General features: G+C 43.4%; 1 protein-coding gene across 1 annotated transcript in view; it reads right to left on the bottom strand.

The window, feature by feature from the left end:
- LOC126236107 (kinesin-like protein unc-104) overlaps positions 1-14,431 on the bottom strand; it is a 387,080-nt gene that overhangs the window by 261,735 nt on the left and 110,914 nt on the right. The gene's annotated exons all lie outside the window — the stretch shown is intronic.

The raw sequence follows: 14,431 nt of genomic DNA, 5'->3' as shown, positions 1-14,431 counted from the left end.
CACTATGGGACTTAACATCTGAGGTCATCAGTCCCCTAGACTTAGCGCCTAGAACCACTGTGCCACAGCGGCCGGCAGTCTTAAGATGGTGCAAACAGAGTTCCCATATTTTGTTTTGTACTGAAAATGAGTGCTCTCGTCTTTAAGAAAAATTTATTATAACAGAGTGTTTTTATCTTCAATAAATCTTGCAATATGGGCTGTAATAATAGTGACGCATATCAATAGTAGAAAGCTTATACCATGACCCATATATTGAATGCATAAGCTGACTTTGCTTCATGAAAGTACGGTATAATTTCCTTGAATCAGATTTGTATTCTGAATAAGTCTATGTATGTCAAACAGAAGCTTAAAAACAGATAAGCAGTCAATACTGTCGGTATAGATACTTTTGATCCGCTATTGTCACGGTATTAATAATATTTTAAGTAGTGGTATCTATACTAAATATCCTAACGAATATAGTACTTAAACGTCTCTTATTTACTATCATTTTCGAAACTCGCTGGCCATTTTATTCCTGTTACACAATTTCTTACAGAACTGGTTGTTGGCAGAGAGGTTTGTGGGTTGCTGTAGCAATCATCATTTCTCTGAGCAGTTTACATCCTCTGTGCCCTCCGTGGTTCAGATGGACAGAGCGTCTGTCATGTCAGCAGGAGATCCCGGGTTCGAGTCCCGGTCGGAGTACACTCTTTCAACTGTCTCCATTAATGTAAATCAACGACTGTCGGCAGCGTAGGGTCTTGATGTAATTATCATTTCACTATGGTTAATGGCCACTCAGCTGCCGCACACCACACACGGACATTGCTTGTTGCTGTGTTCAAGGGGGCGAGCATCGTGCTCCATGGTGTCCCAAACGTACTCAAACAGAATTCAGGTCAAGCTGTGACGTCAGCTTTGTGTTTGTAAATAGTAAAGTTTATTCACGTGCACGTAATCCTTAGTTAGCAGAGACATATCTCTATGCTGTTTTTACACTGAAGCGCCAAAGAAACTGGTATAGGCATACGTATTCAAATACAGATTTGTGTAAAAAGGCAGAATACAGCGCTGCGGTCGGCAAAGCCTACAGAAGACAATAAGTGTCAGGCGCAGTTGTTAGATCTGTTACTGCTACTACAATGACAGGTTATCGAGATTTAAGTGAGTTTGAACGTGGTGTTACAGTCGTCGCACAAGCGAAGGGACGAAGCACCTCCGAGGTAGCGATGAAGTGGGGATTTTCCCGCATGACCATTTTACGGGTGTACCGTGAATATCAGGAGCCCGGTAAAACATAGAATCTCCGACATCGCTGCGGCCGGAAAAAAATCCTGCAAGAACGGGACTAACGACGACTGAAGAGAATCGTTCAACGTGACAGAAGTGCAGCCATTCCGCAAATTGCTTCAGATTTCAATGCTAGGCCATGAACAAGTGACAGCGTGCGAACCATTCAACGAAACATCATCGATATGGGCTTTCGGAGCCGAAGGACCATTCGTGTACCTTTGATGACTGCAGGACACAAAGTTTTACGCCTCGCCTGGGCCCGTCAACACCGACATTGGACTGTTGATGACTGGACACATGTTGCCTGGTCGTACGAGTCTCGTTTCAAATTGTATCTAGCGTGCGGACGTGTACGGGTATGGAGACAACCTCGTGAATCCATGCACTCTGCATGTCAGCAGGAGTCTGTTCAAGTTGGTGGAGGCTCTGTAATGGTGTGGGGCGTGTGCAGTTGGAGTGATGTGAGACCCCTGATACATCTAGACACGTACGTAAGGATCCTGTCTGATCACATGCATCCATTCATGTCCATTGTGCATTCTAACAGACTTGGGCAATTCCAGCAGGACAATGCGACACCCCATACGTCCAGAATTGCTACAGAGTGGTTCCAGGAACACTCTTCTCAATTTAAAACACTTCCGCTGGCCACCAGACTCCCCAGACATGAACACTATTGAGCATATCTGGGATGCCTTGCAAAGTGCTGTTCAGAAGATATCTCCAACCCGTCGTATTCTTACTGTTTTATTAACAGCCCTGCCGGATTCACGGTGTCAGTTCCCTCCAGCACTACTTCAGACAGTAGTAGAGTCCATGCCACGTCGTGTTGCGGCACTTCTAGGTGCTCGCGGGGCCTTACACGATATTAGGCAGGTTTAACAGTTTCTTTGGCTCTTCACTTTATAAGTCACCTGACAAAAAAAGTGAAGCACTCAGCAGACACGGTAGGTTGTCAGTACAACGTCGTGCATATTCACACAATCGGTCGATATGTTTGTTGTTAGGGTTGCAGTTCTCTGTGATAGGTGCTTTATCGTTATTCGTGTTTAGTGTTGTTACTTGGTCTGGTAGGGTGTATAAAGAGTGTGAACAGCATCAGACGTTGAGTGATCACTGTGAAAGACACGGAGTAGCCGCATATTCGTGTGGGACAGCGTTGCCAACACTTGACAGAGTTTGTAAGGGGACTCACTGTGGGTCTTCATTTGGCCGACTAATCAAATCGTGCAGTACCCAAATTTGTGAGGCATTCATTCAGATGTGACAGGGGTCCTGTGCTCGACAGTATGGGAACGTGAGGGAATCGTCAACATTCCGGTAGACCACGTCCGACTGCCACAACGGATGATAACCGTATTGGACACGAAGCACATCGTAACTCCTTCACATCTGCGCCTGCTATCCGAGAACATGTTGAGGACTCCCTTTAACATTCTGTGTAATTCCGCACTATTGGCCGGAAACCAGCAGCAGCCGGACTAGAGAATTACCGTCTCTTGTTTAGGCTGCCATTAACACCGCAACACAGATATCGTAAGTAGTATCTTCATCCATGTCATCAGCCTCAAAACGATTGCTACGGTCATCTTCACATTCTGTGAGATCGCAAAGAATCTCTGCGCCACTGAATGGACTCTTGGCACACATATTGCTTCAGCTTACTAGTTTGGTTCAAAATGGTTCAAATGGCTCTGAGCACTATGGGACTCAACTGCTGTGGTCATCAGTCCCCTAGAACTTAGAACTACTTAAACCGTCTCTTGTTTAGGCTGCCATTAACACCGCAACACAGATATCGTAAGTAGTATCTTCATCCATGTCATCAGCCTCAAAACGATTGCTACGGTCATCTTCACATTCTGTGAGATCGCAAAGAATCTCTGCGCCACTGAATGGACTCTTGGCACACATATTGCTTCAGCTTACTAGTTTGGTTCAAAATGGTTCAAATGGCTCTGAGCACTATGGGACTCAACTGCTGTGGTCATCAGTCCCCTAGAACTTAGAACTACTTAAACCTAACTAACCTAAGGACATCACACACATCCATGCCCGAGGCAGGATTCGAACCTGCGACCGTAGCAGTCGCACGGTTCCGGACTGCGCGCCTAGAACCGCGAGACCACCGCGGCCGGCTGCTTACTAGTTTGATTGTTTGGATTATCAGGTACCAATGTCGTGAGCCAGCCTGGCAGAAATATGTACTACAATCCTTCTCTTATCTGCTGGCCGTCCAATATTACTCAGGAGAGCTAAAAGTTGAATGAAGAACGGCGCCCGTAATATTGCAGGCCTCACTAAGATGATGTGCCAGTAATATTGCGGGGATCGCATTCTTTCAGACATTGAAACAACGTAATTTGACGGGTATGGCACTCTAAGTGTTAAATTAGCGACAGCTTGAGCATAATTAGGATATTGGATGCGCCGACAACGGCTACTTTATGACATCCCCATTGGTTTAACTTCCGACATGAGGTCACCGATTTTAGTAGTCTTACCACTTGACACGATACTTTGTATCAAGCTGCTTCTGATATTTTGATCATGGGCTATGCTCGAAACGCGTCAATAAAGTTGTATAACAAATCTGTTCTCGCTAATTAGCGATGTGAAGCAGTGTTAAGGGCGTCCTCAGTCAATTGGTACTCGTAAGACGACGAAATTATTTCCTGAATTTCAGATACGGCGTAACTTGTTTGGGAATCTGAACAACTGATTAAAATCAGTCTTTCTGAATGACATATTTGAAGTTCACGTAAAACAGTATGTTTAATCTTGTTACTTTGCCATTCTTTAGTGAAATCGCTTTCTCTGTGCTGGATAATTATGTATTCACTACTGCAGTTAACAACCTGTATGAAGTAAATTTGAAAGTTTGTGAAAACTTACCACCACTGTATTTCGATAAAAAACTTAAGTACCAATTCACACTGCAATGCAGATAACACCTTATTGAAATGATCTTCTGTACTAACAAACTGCAAAAGCGTCGTGTCCGTCAGTGTGTTTGAATACGCTAATCCCCAAAACTACTAGACGAATTTTCACGGTGTTTTCACAGGTAACTAGGGCGTAGCTTCTGGCAACGTATGGCCTTTATTTCATAAAAACTGGTTAACGGAAATTAGGTACGATAATATAAAGGGAAACATATTTGCTCTTCGAAAAAGCTGCTTACTCTTTGACGTTTGAACTGTATCACATTTGTGAAAATGCTCTATTGTTTTATATGTTCCACGCAATACGATTTAGGTCAATTAACAGAATGCTTATCTAATCAACGTGTTTAACTGATGATTTCATGCTAATATTACTAAATACTTACGTAACTCTGTCTATTACATTTTCAAGAGTAAACCGCAGAACCGATTTTGATGTGATTTGGTAGGGAGTTAGCCTGAACCCTGAGGAAGGCCATAGGTTACTTTAGAAAGTGTGTGTGTGCGCGCGTGCATGCGTATTTTCTAAGCGCAATGTCTTGCCGCAGTGGTAACATCGGTTCCCATCAGATCACCAAAGTGAGGCTCTATCAGGTTTGGCTAGCACTTGGACGGGTGGCGGCCCGGGTCTGGCGAGCACTGTTTGGAAGCGGGCTGCATTCAGCCGTTGTGAGGACAACTGAGGAACTACTTGATGCAGAAATAGCGACCCCGGTCACGATAACTTACAAGAGCCGGGAGAGCGTCGTGCTGACCACATGCTCCTCCATATCCGCATCCAGTGACGCCTATCAGCCGACAGTGACACGTCGGTCGGTACATTGGGCCTTCCGAGGCCTGCTCGGTTGGAATCTCATATACATTCATTCATTCAATGCTTGATTTGAGACAGTATGCACCAATGCGCGTACCGGTACCCATGACGAAAAAAAAATCAGAACTGTAGATTTTGAGAAGTGGTACGATAGAATTTTTGCTATGGTTGACGTAATGTAAAACTAATGTTATATTCACAGTTTTAAAATGCTCAGAAAAACATTAAAACGACGTTTCAAGAAATCTGATAAAAAACCTTTGACGGTCACGGTACCGGAACCTCTTTTCTTGCAAATCAACAAACAAAAACAGAACCCTACTCCTGTGAAGTAGGGGATGGAACATTTTTTTTTACATCATTGAACATAAACTACGTTAAAAATTGTTAAATTTCTTGCATAATGCTCGGCAGCGATGATGCGGATGCTGGGGCAGTGTGACGGCGAGGGGTGGGAGGGAGGTGCACAACAATCGCTATACAAAGCCTAGTTTACACGACGACACTAGGTTGCCGGCAACTGCGTTACCGGCCACTGCGCATGCGCGCCGCGCAACTCATTGGTGAAACAAAAACTTTCGGCGTGTTCGAACTTTGGCGACATTAGTTGCATGAGTTTTGAGGTTATGTGTGTTCGTACAGTGTAGACAAACTGAAATATGAAGTGGGGAACGGAGAATAATGCTCGCTTTTTGGATATCTATGTTTTGCATAGTGTTTGTGGGATTTCAGTGATGCTGATTACAAAAATAAGCAACATATTGCTGCCGCTGAGACCGTCACGTGCGATCATAACATACATGGTTTGACAATATCTGAGCTGCACGGCAAAATTTATCAAGTTAGGAGCCCATATACAACTGAATTAAGAAAAATACAAGCAAGTGTAATTCTAGCTGTGGCAACGCTCTCGTCTGCAAGACTAAAATACCATCGTTCGAGTTGGCCAACTATTTGTTCAGGAATATTGTTGACAGGAAGGAAGGCTGTACAAATTCAAGAAGCTGCATTCTCTGTTCAATATTCATCTATTTAAAACGTCGCTGCAGTGCTCCCCATTCACATGTTAGAATTTTGAAATATTGCCACTGTACAGATCTATCTTCAAGAGAGTAGTTTGCAAACACTTCTCTTCTTAATGCGGCCTGCTTCGATAAATTATTGTTGCTAACGTTAATAATTATTACTGTTAATGTTAATAATCATTGGTGTTAATAAAATAGCGTCCTCACCAACTAAAACCGTATCTTACAGCATGCCGAGTGTTCTCGATTGTAATGCACGCAATGATATGTAATTTCAGTTCTGGCGACAGTGCTTCATGCATTACAGTACATTTACTGCTTATCGGATAATTAACTCTATTTAGAAGAAACGTGAACAGTTCTGTTGACATTCTAGGATAATTAAAAGAACTTCTTGGGTCTCAGATTATAAATTATTTCAGCAAGGATGCTGAGCAACCGAGCTGACGTCTTTTCTTTATCCGATCACGAATCGAAACACGTTTCTTATTTTTTCTTATGCAGCGATTCCACGCAACAAGCTTTAACTCCATCACAACTCGTGTGACGTGCAGCTGCCAAACCTTTCATTTCAGACACGGTTCACGACCCCACGAAACGATGAAACTGATATGTATACTGGTTTCGCCGCGTCTACGCTTAAATATGAAACCATTTGCTTGCAACTCATTCCACGCAACGAGTGGCGCAACCCAGTGTCGTCATGTAAACTAGGCTTTACAGAAACAGGCAGACATATTGGGTACAGCTGATATTATTGCACGTACAACAGCTTATTTACTCACCATCAAATGGTTCAAATGGCTCCGAGCACTATGGGACTTAACATCTAAGGTCATCAGTCCCCTAGAACTTAGAACTACTTAAACCTAACTAACCTTAGGACATCACACACATCCATGCCTGAGGCAGGATCCGAACCTGCGACCGTAGCGGTCGCGTGGTTCCTGACTGAAGCGCCTAGAACCGCTCGGTCACAGCGGCCGGCTATTCAACATCATTCTTTACAACAAAACTATTTATATGTGAGCGCAGCTGTGGGTGAAAACTAGTCTTGCACAAAACTGTTGACAGCCACTTGCATAATCATGGCAAAACTATCTCGTTGTTACAGTGGTTACTGGAATAATATGCTATGATTGATGTGTATGTATCTCAATACAATATGGGTGTTCTAATATGTTTCTGTGAGTGGATTTGTCTCCTTCTTTCCTTTCGCCACTTTCGAGTTAATGTACAGGATATTCTGCCGGAACAGGCCTCGAACGACCGCTATTGGCAGACCGCCGTGTCAGCCTCAGCCGATAGGCGTTACTGCAGGGCTTCACAACATACGTGCTCGCGGAGCAAGCTGTGAGCAGCAAGGCGCGAGCACGGAGCAGCGCGTGCACGCTACCCCCACTACCGGACCAGAGCGGAGAGTGGGGAGAGTCACGTGGGGTACACAACAGCTGCCGCCAGTCGATGTAAATCCGCGGCCAGCTGCAGGGATATCACTCACGAATTATTACTGCGACAAATGAAACAAATAAAGGAGAATGTACACGTGCCACATAATTTTATTAGCTTAGTGTATGCCTCTACCATCTGTAGACACTGAAACTAAAGAATTCCACGACAATCCTATACTTTCAACACTTTCTTCAACACTACTTAAAATATCACCTCCGGTTGTAGTGTTCTTCATGGCTACTACATCGAGGAGCTCCTCCCTCACCTGAAGGTCTCTGTTAACACCTCTAATAAATATGGCAAGCTGCGCTGTTCCAGTGATATCAACACTTTCGTCCAGAGCTAGAGCATACGCCATAAAATCTTAACAGATATTTGCAAGCTGGCTCTGGACGTCGTCTGCCAAGTCCTGTATGCGACGCATAATGGTCATGTTAGATAATGGCAAAATCCGAAACTGTTCAACTTGAGATGGACACAAATGTTCCGCTGCAACTACCAAACATTCTTTTATTAAATCGCCATCAGTTAAGGGGCGCAGGGATTTTGCTAAAAGCAAAGCAATTTTGTAACCCACTCTGAGAGCTGCCTCAGTTGATTTTTCTTCGTCGTCCAGATCTTCTTCGGATAGCTTCCTTTTATGTTTAATAACTTCCTGTGCACGATCTGGTCAATCACATTTTCCACGTCCGTAGTCTTTCGCGTGGTACGACATATAACGTCGCTGCAAATTAAATTTCGTAAAAGAATTCACCGTTTTGTGACATACTAAACATTTTGCAACACCATCTTTTTCAGTAAACAGATAAAATTCCTCCCAATGGGGGTTGAACTGCGAAAGCATGGTTGGGGTTACACAACGGCGACTTCACATGATTCTTAACCAGCGAAGTGACTGTTAAGAGCTGATCGTAGTACTTTAAACGTTACACAGTCGGCGCGAATTCAATAGGCACGCTGCGGCCCTATTCAAACGTGCGCGCGCATTTCCCCTCCCTCCCCTCCCTCCGTACTCCACGACCTTGCAGCTGCTCGCGAGCACATGCCTGAGCAGACGCGAGTACTCGCGCTCAAAACCGGCCAGTTGTTAAGCCCTGCGTTACTGGATGTGCATACGGAGGGGCATGTGGTAAGCACACCGCTCTCCCGGTCGGCGTCAGTTTTCGCGACCAGGGCCAGTGCTTCTCGATCAAGTAGCTCCTCAACTGGCCTCATAAGGCTGCAGAGCACCCCGCTTACCGACAGCGCTCGGCAGACCCGAATGATCACTCGTCCAAGTGCTAGCCAAGCCCGGCAGCGCTTAACTTCGGTGATCTTATGGGAACCGGTTTACCACTGCTGTAAGGCCGTTGGCGGATGACGTATGGATAAGTTATTACTAAAGTTTCACTACCTGACGCTGTGTGTATTGAAAACTATTAACCTAGTCCGCGGCTCGTGGTCTTGCGGTAGCGTTCTCGCTTCCCGCGCACGGGGTCCCGGGTTCGATTCCCGGCGGGGTCAGGGATTTTTTCTGCCTCGAGATGACTGAGTGTTGTGTGTCTTTCATCATCATTTCATCCTCAATCACTCGCAAGTCGCCGTGGCGGCGTTAAGGGGCTCCGGAACGCCCTATACTTGCAATGTTGCAATAACGCTTATAAATTACATCTTTCCTCACAAAGTATTTGAGGTAGGAAGTTGAACTTTTTACAGATTATTTATTGGAATATGGGCTACAACGTAACACAGGGATTTTACAAAATTTTAGTTCAGTTGTTAAAGATTATTTTTTTTCAATTGTAATGAAAATTCACAACTTTTTTTGCAATTTTTTATTTATATATTCAAAAATATACAGTTTTTTTGGAAAAAGGCTGTGTTAAATTATGCAGAAGGTACTGTGTAACATTTACTGAAAGTTTGAAACAAATATGTTTGGAAGATCCTTAGAAAACATGTAATTAATATGAGAAAATAAAAGTTTTGGGAATCGAGCGACAAAGATTGGATTAACTTTTTAGTGCATTCCAGGTCCATAGGATGGATTATCTTCATCCTCTGCAAACTCCTCCTCCAGCTTCCTCTTGTTCCTCCTCCTGTTTACTCTTGCTTGTATTTCTAGACTCTTTACAGCCCTGTCTGCAGCCCGAAAGCGTTCCTTGTCTAAAGCAAGCATCGCTCGTACCATGTTAGAACCTATCTTCATTCCCATATTTCTAAATACCTTTGGCTTTCCAACATTTCTCCTTTTCTTAAAAGCCTTCAGAGGATTTCTAATAACTTTACTTTTCCTCATTATTATACTTCAACAAAACAGAGACTCAAGAAACAGAATTAATTACGAATATTTTCGAGATAACGACAGAGTAAATAAACATGAAACAATCGACAATGACACCAGCGATATATATTGAACCATCACAGGTTAGCCAGAACACATACTTTATCTCACATCACTAAAATGTACCTGATGAACACGGACGTTAATAATAACACCATTTGACAGCAGTTTAACAGCGCCACAGTGGGTCACGCCCATGTAGAACACATTTCAAAAAAAATTTAAAAATAGTTGTAGTCTTCGGAATTGAATAAATTATATATCTATTAAAAGGTAATAGTCTGCAGATTCAGAAAACGCAAAAAAGTAAAAATTGAACTTTTCATGATTTTGAGCCTTTCCGGAGCCCCTTAAAGAACTTGTGGAGCGGCGGCCGAACCGCCCCGCGAGGGGACTCCCGGCTACCAATGCCATACGCTCATTATTATTACTATTAACCTTATGGGCACTCAACTTTACAGGAATGATGTTGAGACCGTGCGCTGCAATGATTACGTCGTTACTAGTGTTAGTGTCATTACTTGCCGTTGTCTCCGGTGCTTGTATGGCAATGTAGGGTTGAAACACAAGCATCAGTGTGCGTTTCGGTTTTAGGCAGTCAACGTGGGTCTGGACAAGGTCAGGGCTTCCATCATAAAGCTGTTTTATCAGAACAGCAGCAATGATGTGCTGCCCTTCGCGAGTATCGACGCTTTAAAGGAATATGGAGAGGTCCTCTTCACGCACAGTGGTTAAAGGATATGATTCGGAAGTTCGAATAAACGGCGATTTGGGAATTGCTCGCGGGAGAAAGCGACGGCCCATTGCAACACAAGTTATTGGAGAAGTTACTGTGGTCATGGCTCAAATTCAATACGCAATGTGCGATCTTGAAGCAGTGCACGAGCTGTGTGACGACAGCTGAACATCCTGTGATACACCGTTCGGAAAGTTATACGGACAGTCGTGAAACGGTGTCTCTAGTGCAGTTCCAGGCTGTCGTGTATGCAGGTGGTCGTCACACTGAGCAACGTTTGTAACGTGGGGTGTAAACATGGTACCCAATTAACAAACGTTACCCTCCCATGTGAAAATTAAAATCTGTTTCTTTCAATGGTTTATTCGTTATCTCTCTTCCGCATGTCCTTACAATTTTTTTCACAAAGTTTCACTGTACTACGTTACTCGTTTTTCATGAAGGCTCCTCTCAAGTAGCAAATTTTAATTAAAACCACTTGTATGTGGCTGTGTTGTGAAATACGAGTGCGTTAATATCCAGCGTCGTATTAAAGTACCCAGCTATTAATTATTTGTGCTTATTGTGTTTCATTTGGCACCAAAATGCTTTTTCGGGCGTTTCTAATTTGATTCGTATATATTCTGGAGTGCCAGCTGGTGTGGCCGAGCGGTTCTAGGCGCTTCAGTCTGAAACTGCGCGACCGCTACGGTCGCAGGTTCGAATCCTGCCTCGGGCATGCATGTGTGTAATGTCCAAAATGTTCAAATGGCTCTGAGCACTATGGGACTTAACAGCTGTGGTCATTAGTCCCCTAGAACTTAGAAGTACTTAAACCTAACTAACCTAAGGACATCACACACATCCATGCCCGAGGCAGGATTCGAACCTGCGACCGTAGCAGTCGCACGGTTCCGGACTGCGCGCCTAGAACCGCGAGACCACCGCGGCCGGCTGCTTACTAGTTTGATTGTTTGGATTATCAGGTACCAATGTCGTGAGCCAGCCTGGCAGAAATATGTACTACAATCCTTCTCTTATCTGCTGGCCGTCCAATATTACTCAGGAGAGCTAAAAGTTGAATGAAGAACGGCGCCCGTAATATTGCAGGCCTCACTAAGATGATGTGCCAGTAATATTGCGGGGATCGCATTCTTTCAGACATTGAAACAACGTAATTTGACGGGTATGGCACTCCAAGTGTTAAATTAGCGACAGCTTGAGCATAATTAGGATATTGGATGCGCCGACAACGGCTACTTTATGACATCCCCATTGGTTTAACTTCCGACATGAGGTCACCGATTTTAGTAGTCTTACCACTTGACACGATACTTTGTATCAAGCTGCTTCTGATATTTTGATCATGGGCTATGCTTGAAACGCGTCAATAAAGTTGTATAACAAATCTATTCTCGCTAATTAGCGATGTGAAGCAGTGTTAAGGGCGTCCTCAGTCAATTGGCACTCGTAAGACGACGAAATTATTTCCTGAATTTCAGATACGGCGTAATTGGGAATCTGAACAACTGATTACAATCAGTCTTTCTGAATGACATATTTGAAGTTCACGTAAAACAGTATGTTTAATCTTGTTACTTTGCCATTCTTTAGTGAAATCGCTTTCTCTGTGCTGGATAATTATGTATTCACTACTGCAGTTAACAACCTGTATAAAGTAAATTTGAAAGTTTGTGAAAACTTACCACCACTGTATTTCGATAAAAACTTAAGTACCAATTCACACTGCAATGCAGATAACACCTTATTGAAATGATCTTCTGTACTAACAAACTGCAAAAGCGTCGTGTCCGTCAGTGTGTTTGAATACGCTAATCCCCAAAACTACTAGACGAATTTTCACGGTGTTTTCACAGGTAACTAGGGCGTAGCTTCTGGCAACGTATGGCCTTTCTTTCATAAAAACTGGTTAACGGAAATTAGGTATGATAATATAAAGGGAAACATATTTGCTCTTCGAAAAAGCTGCTTACTCTTTGACGTTTGAAATGTATCACATTTGTGAAAATGTTCTATTGTTTTATATGTTCCACGCAATACGATTTAGGTCAATTAACAGAATGCTTATCTAATCAACGTGTTTAACTGATGATTTCATGCTAATATTACTAAATACTTACGTAACTCTGTCTATTACATTTTCAAGAGTAAACCGCAGAACCGATTTTGATGTGGTTTGGTACGGAGGTAGCCTGAACCCTGAGGAAGGCCATAGGTTACTTTAGAAAGTGAGTGTGTGCGTGCGTGCATGCGTATTTTCTAAGCCCAATGTCTTGCCGCAGTGGTAACATCGGTTCCCACCAGATCACCAAAGTGAGGCTCTATCAGGTTTGGCTAGCACTTGGACGGGTGGCGGCCCGGGTCTGCCGAGCACTGTTTGGAAGCGGGCTGCATTCAGCCGTTGTGAGGACAACTGAGGAACTACTTGATGCAGAAATAGCGACCCCGGTCACAATAACTTACAAGAGCCGGGAGAGCGTCGTGCTGACCACATGCTCCTCCATATCCGCATCCAGTGACGCCTATCAGCCGACAGTGACACGTCGGTCGGTACATTGGGCCTTCCGAGGCCTGTTCGGTTGGAATCTCATATACATTCATTCATTCAATGCTCTGATTTGAGACAGTATGCACCAAAGCGCGTACCGGTACCCATGACGAAAAAAAAAAAATCAGAACTGTAGATTTTGAGAAGTGGTACGATAGAATTTTTGCTATGGTTGACGTAATGTAAAACTAATGTTATATTCACAGTTTTAAAATGCTCAGAAAAACATTAAAACGACGTTTTAAGAAATCTGATAAAAAAACCTTTGACGGTCACGGTACCGGAACCTCTTTTCTTGCAAATCAACAAACAAAAACAGAACCCTACGCCTGTGAAGTAGGGGATGAAACATCTTTTTTTACATCATTGAACATAAACTACGTTAAAAATTGTTAAATTTCTTGCATAATGCTCGGCAGCGATGATGCGGATGCTGGAGCAGTGTGACGGCGAGGGGTGGGAGGGAGGTGCTATACAAAGCCTAGTTTACACGACGACACTAGGTTGCCGGCAACTGCGTTACCGGCCACTGCGCATGCGCGCCGCGCAACTCGTTGGTGAAACAAAAACTTTCGGCATGTTCGAACTTTGGCGACACTAGTTGCATGAGTTTTGAGGTTATGTGTGTTCGTACAGTGTAGACAAACTGAAATATGAAGTGGGGAACGGAGAAGAATGTTCGCTTTTTGGATATCTATGTTTTGCATAGTGTTTGTGGGATTTCAGTGATGCTGATTACAAAAATAAGCAACATATTGCTGCCGCTGAGACCGTCACGTGCGATCATAACATACATGGTTTGACAATATCTGAGCTGCACGGCAAAATTTATTAAGTTAGGAGCCCATATACAACTGAATTAAGAAAAATACAAGCAAGTGTAATTCTAGCTGTGGCAACGCTCTCGTCTGCAAGACTAAAATACCATCGTTCGAGTTGGCCAACTATTTGTTCAGGAATATTGTTGACAGGAAGGAAGGCTGTACAAATTCAAGAAGCTGCATTCTCTGTTCAATATTCATCTATTTAAAACGTCGCTGCAGTGCTCCCCATTCACATGTTAGAATTTTGAAATATTGCCACTGTACAGATCTATCTTCAAGAGAGTAGTTTGCAAACACTTCTCTTCTTAATACGGCCTGCTTCGAATAATTATTGTTACTAACGTTAATAATTATTACTGTTAATGTTAATAATTATTGGTGTTAATAAAATAGCTTCCTCACCAACTAAAACCGTATCTTACAGCATGCCGAGTGTTCTCGATTGTAATGCACGCAATGATATGTAATTTCAGTTCTGGCGAC

Source organism: Schistocerca nitens, chromosome 2 (assembly GCF_023898315.1).
Source record: "Schistocerca nitens isolate TAMUIC-IGC-003100 chromosome 2, iqSchNite1.1, whole genome shotgun sequence".
Lineage (NCBI taxonomy): Eukaryota > Metazoa > Arthropoda > Insecta > Orthoptera > Acrididae > Schistocerca > Schistocerca nitens.
This window is presented reverse-complemented; position numbering and strand designations above follow the sequence as displayed.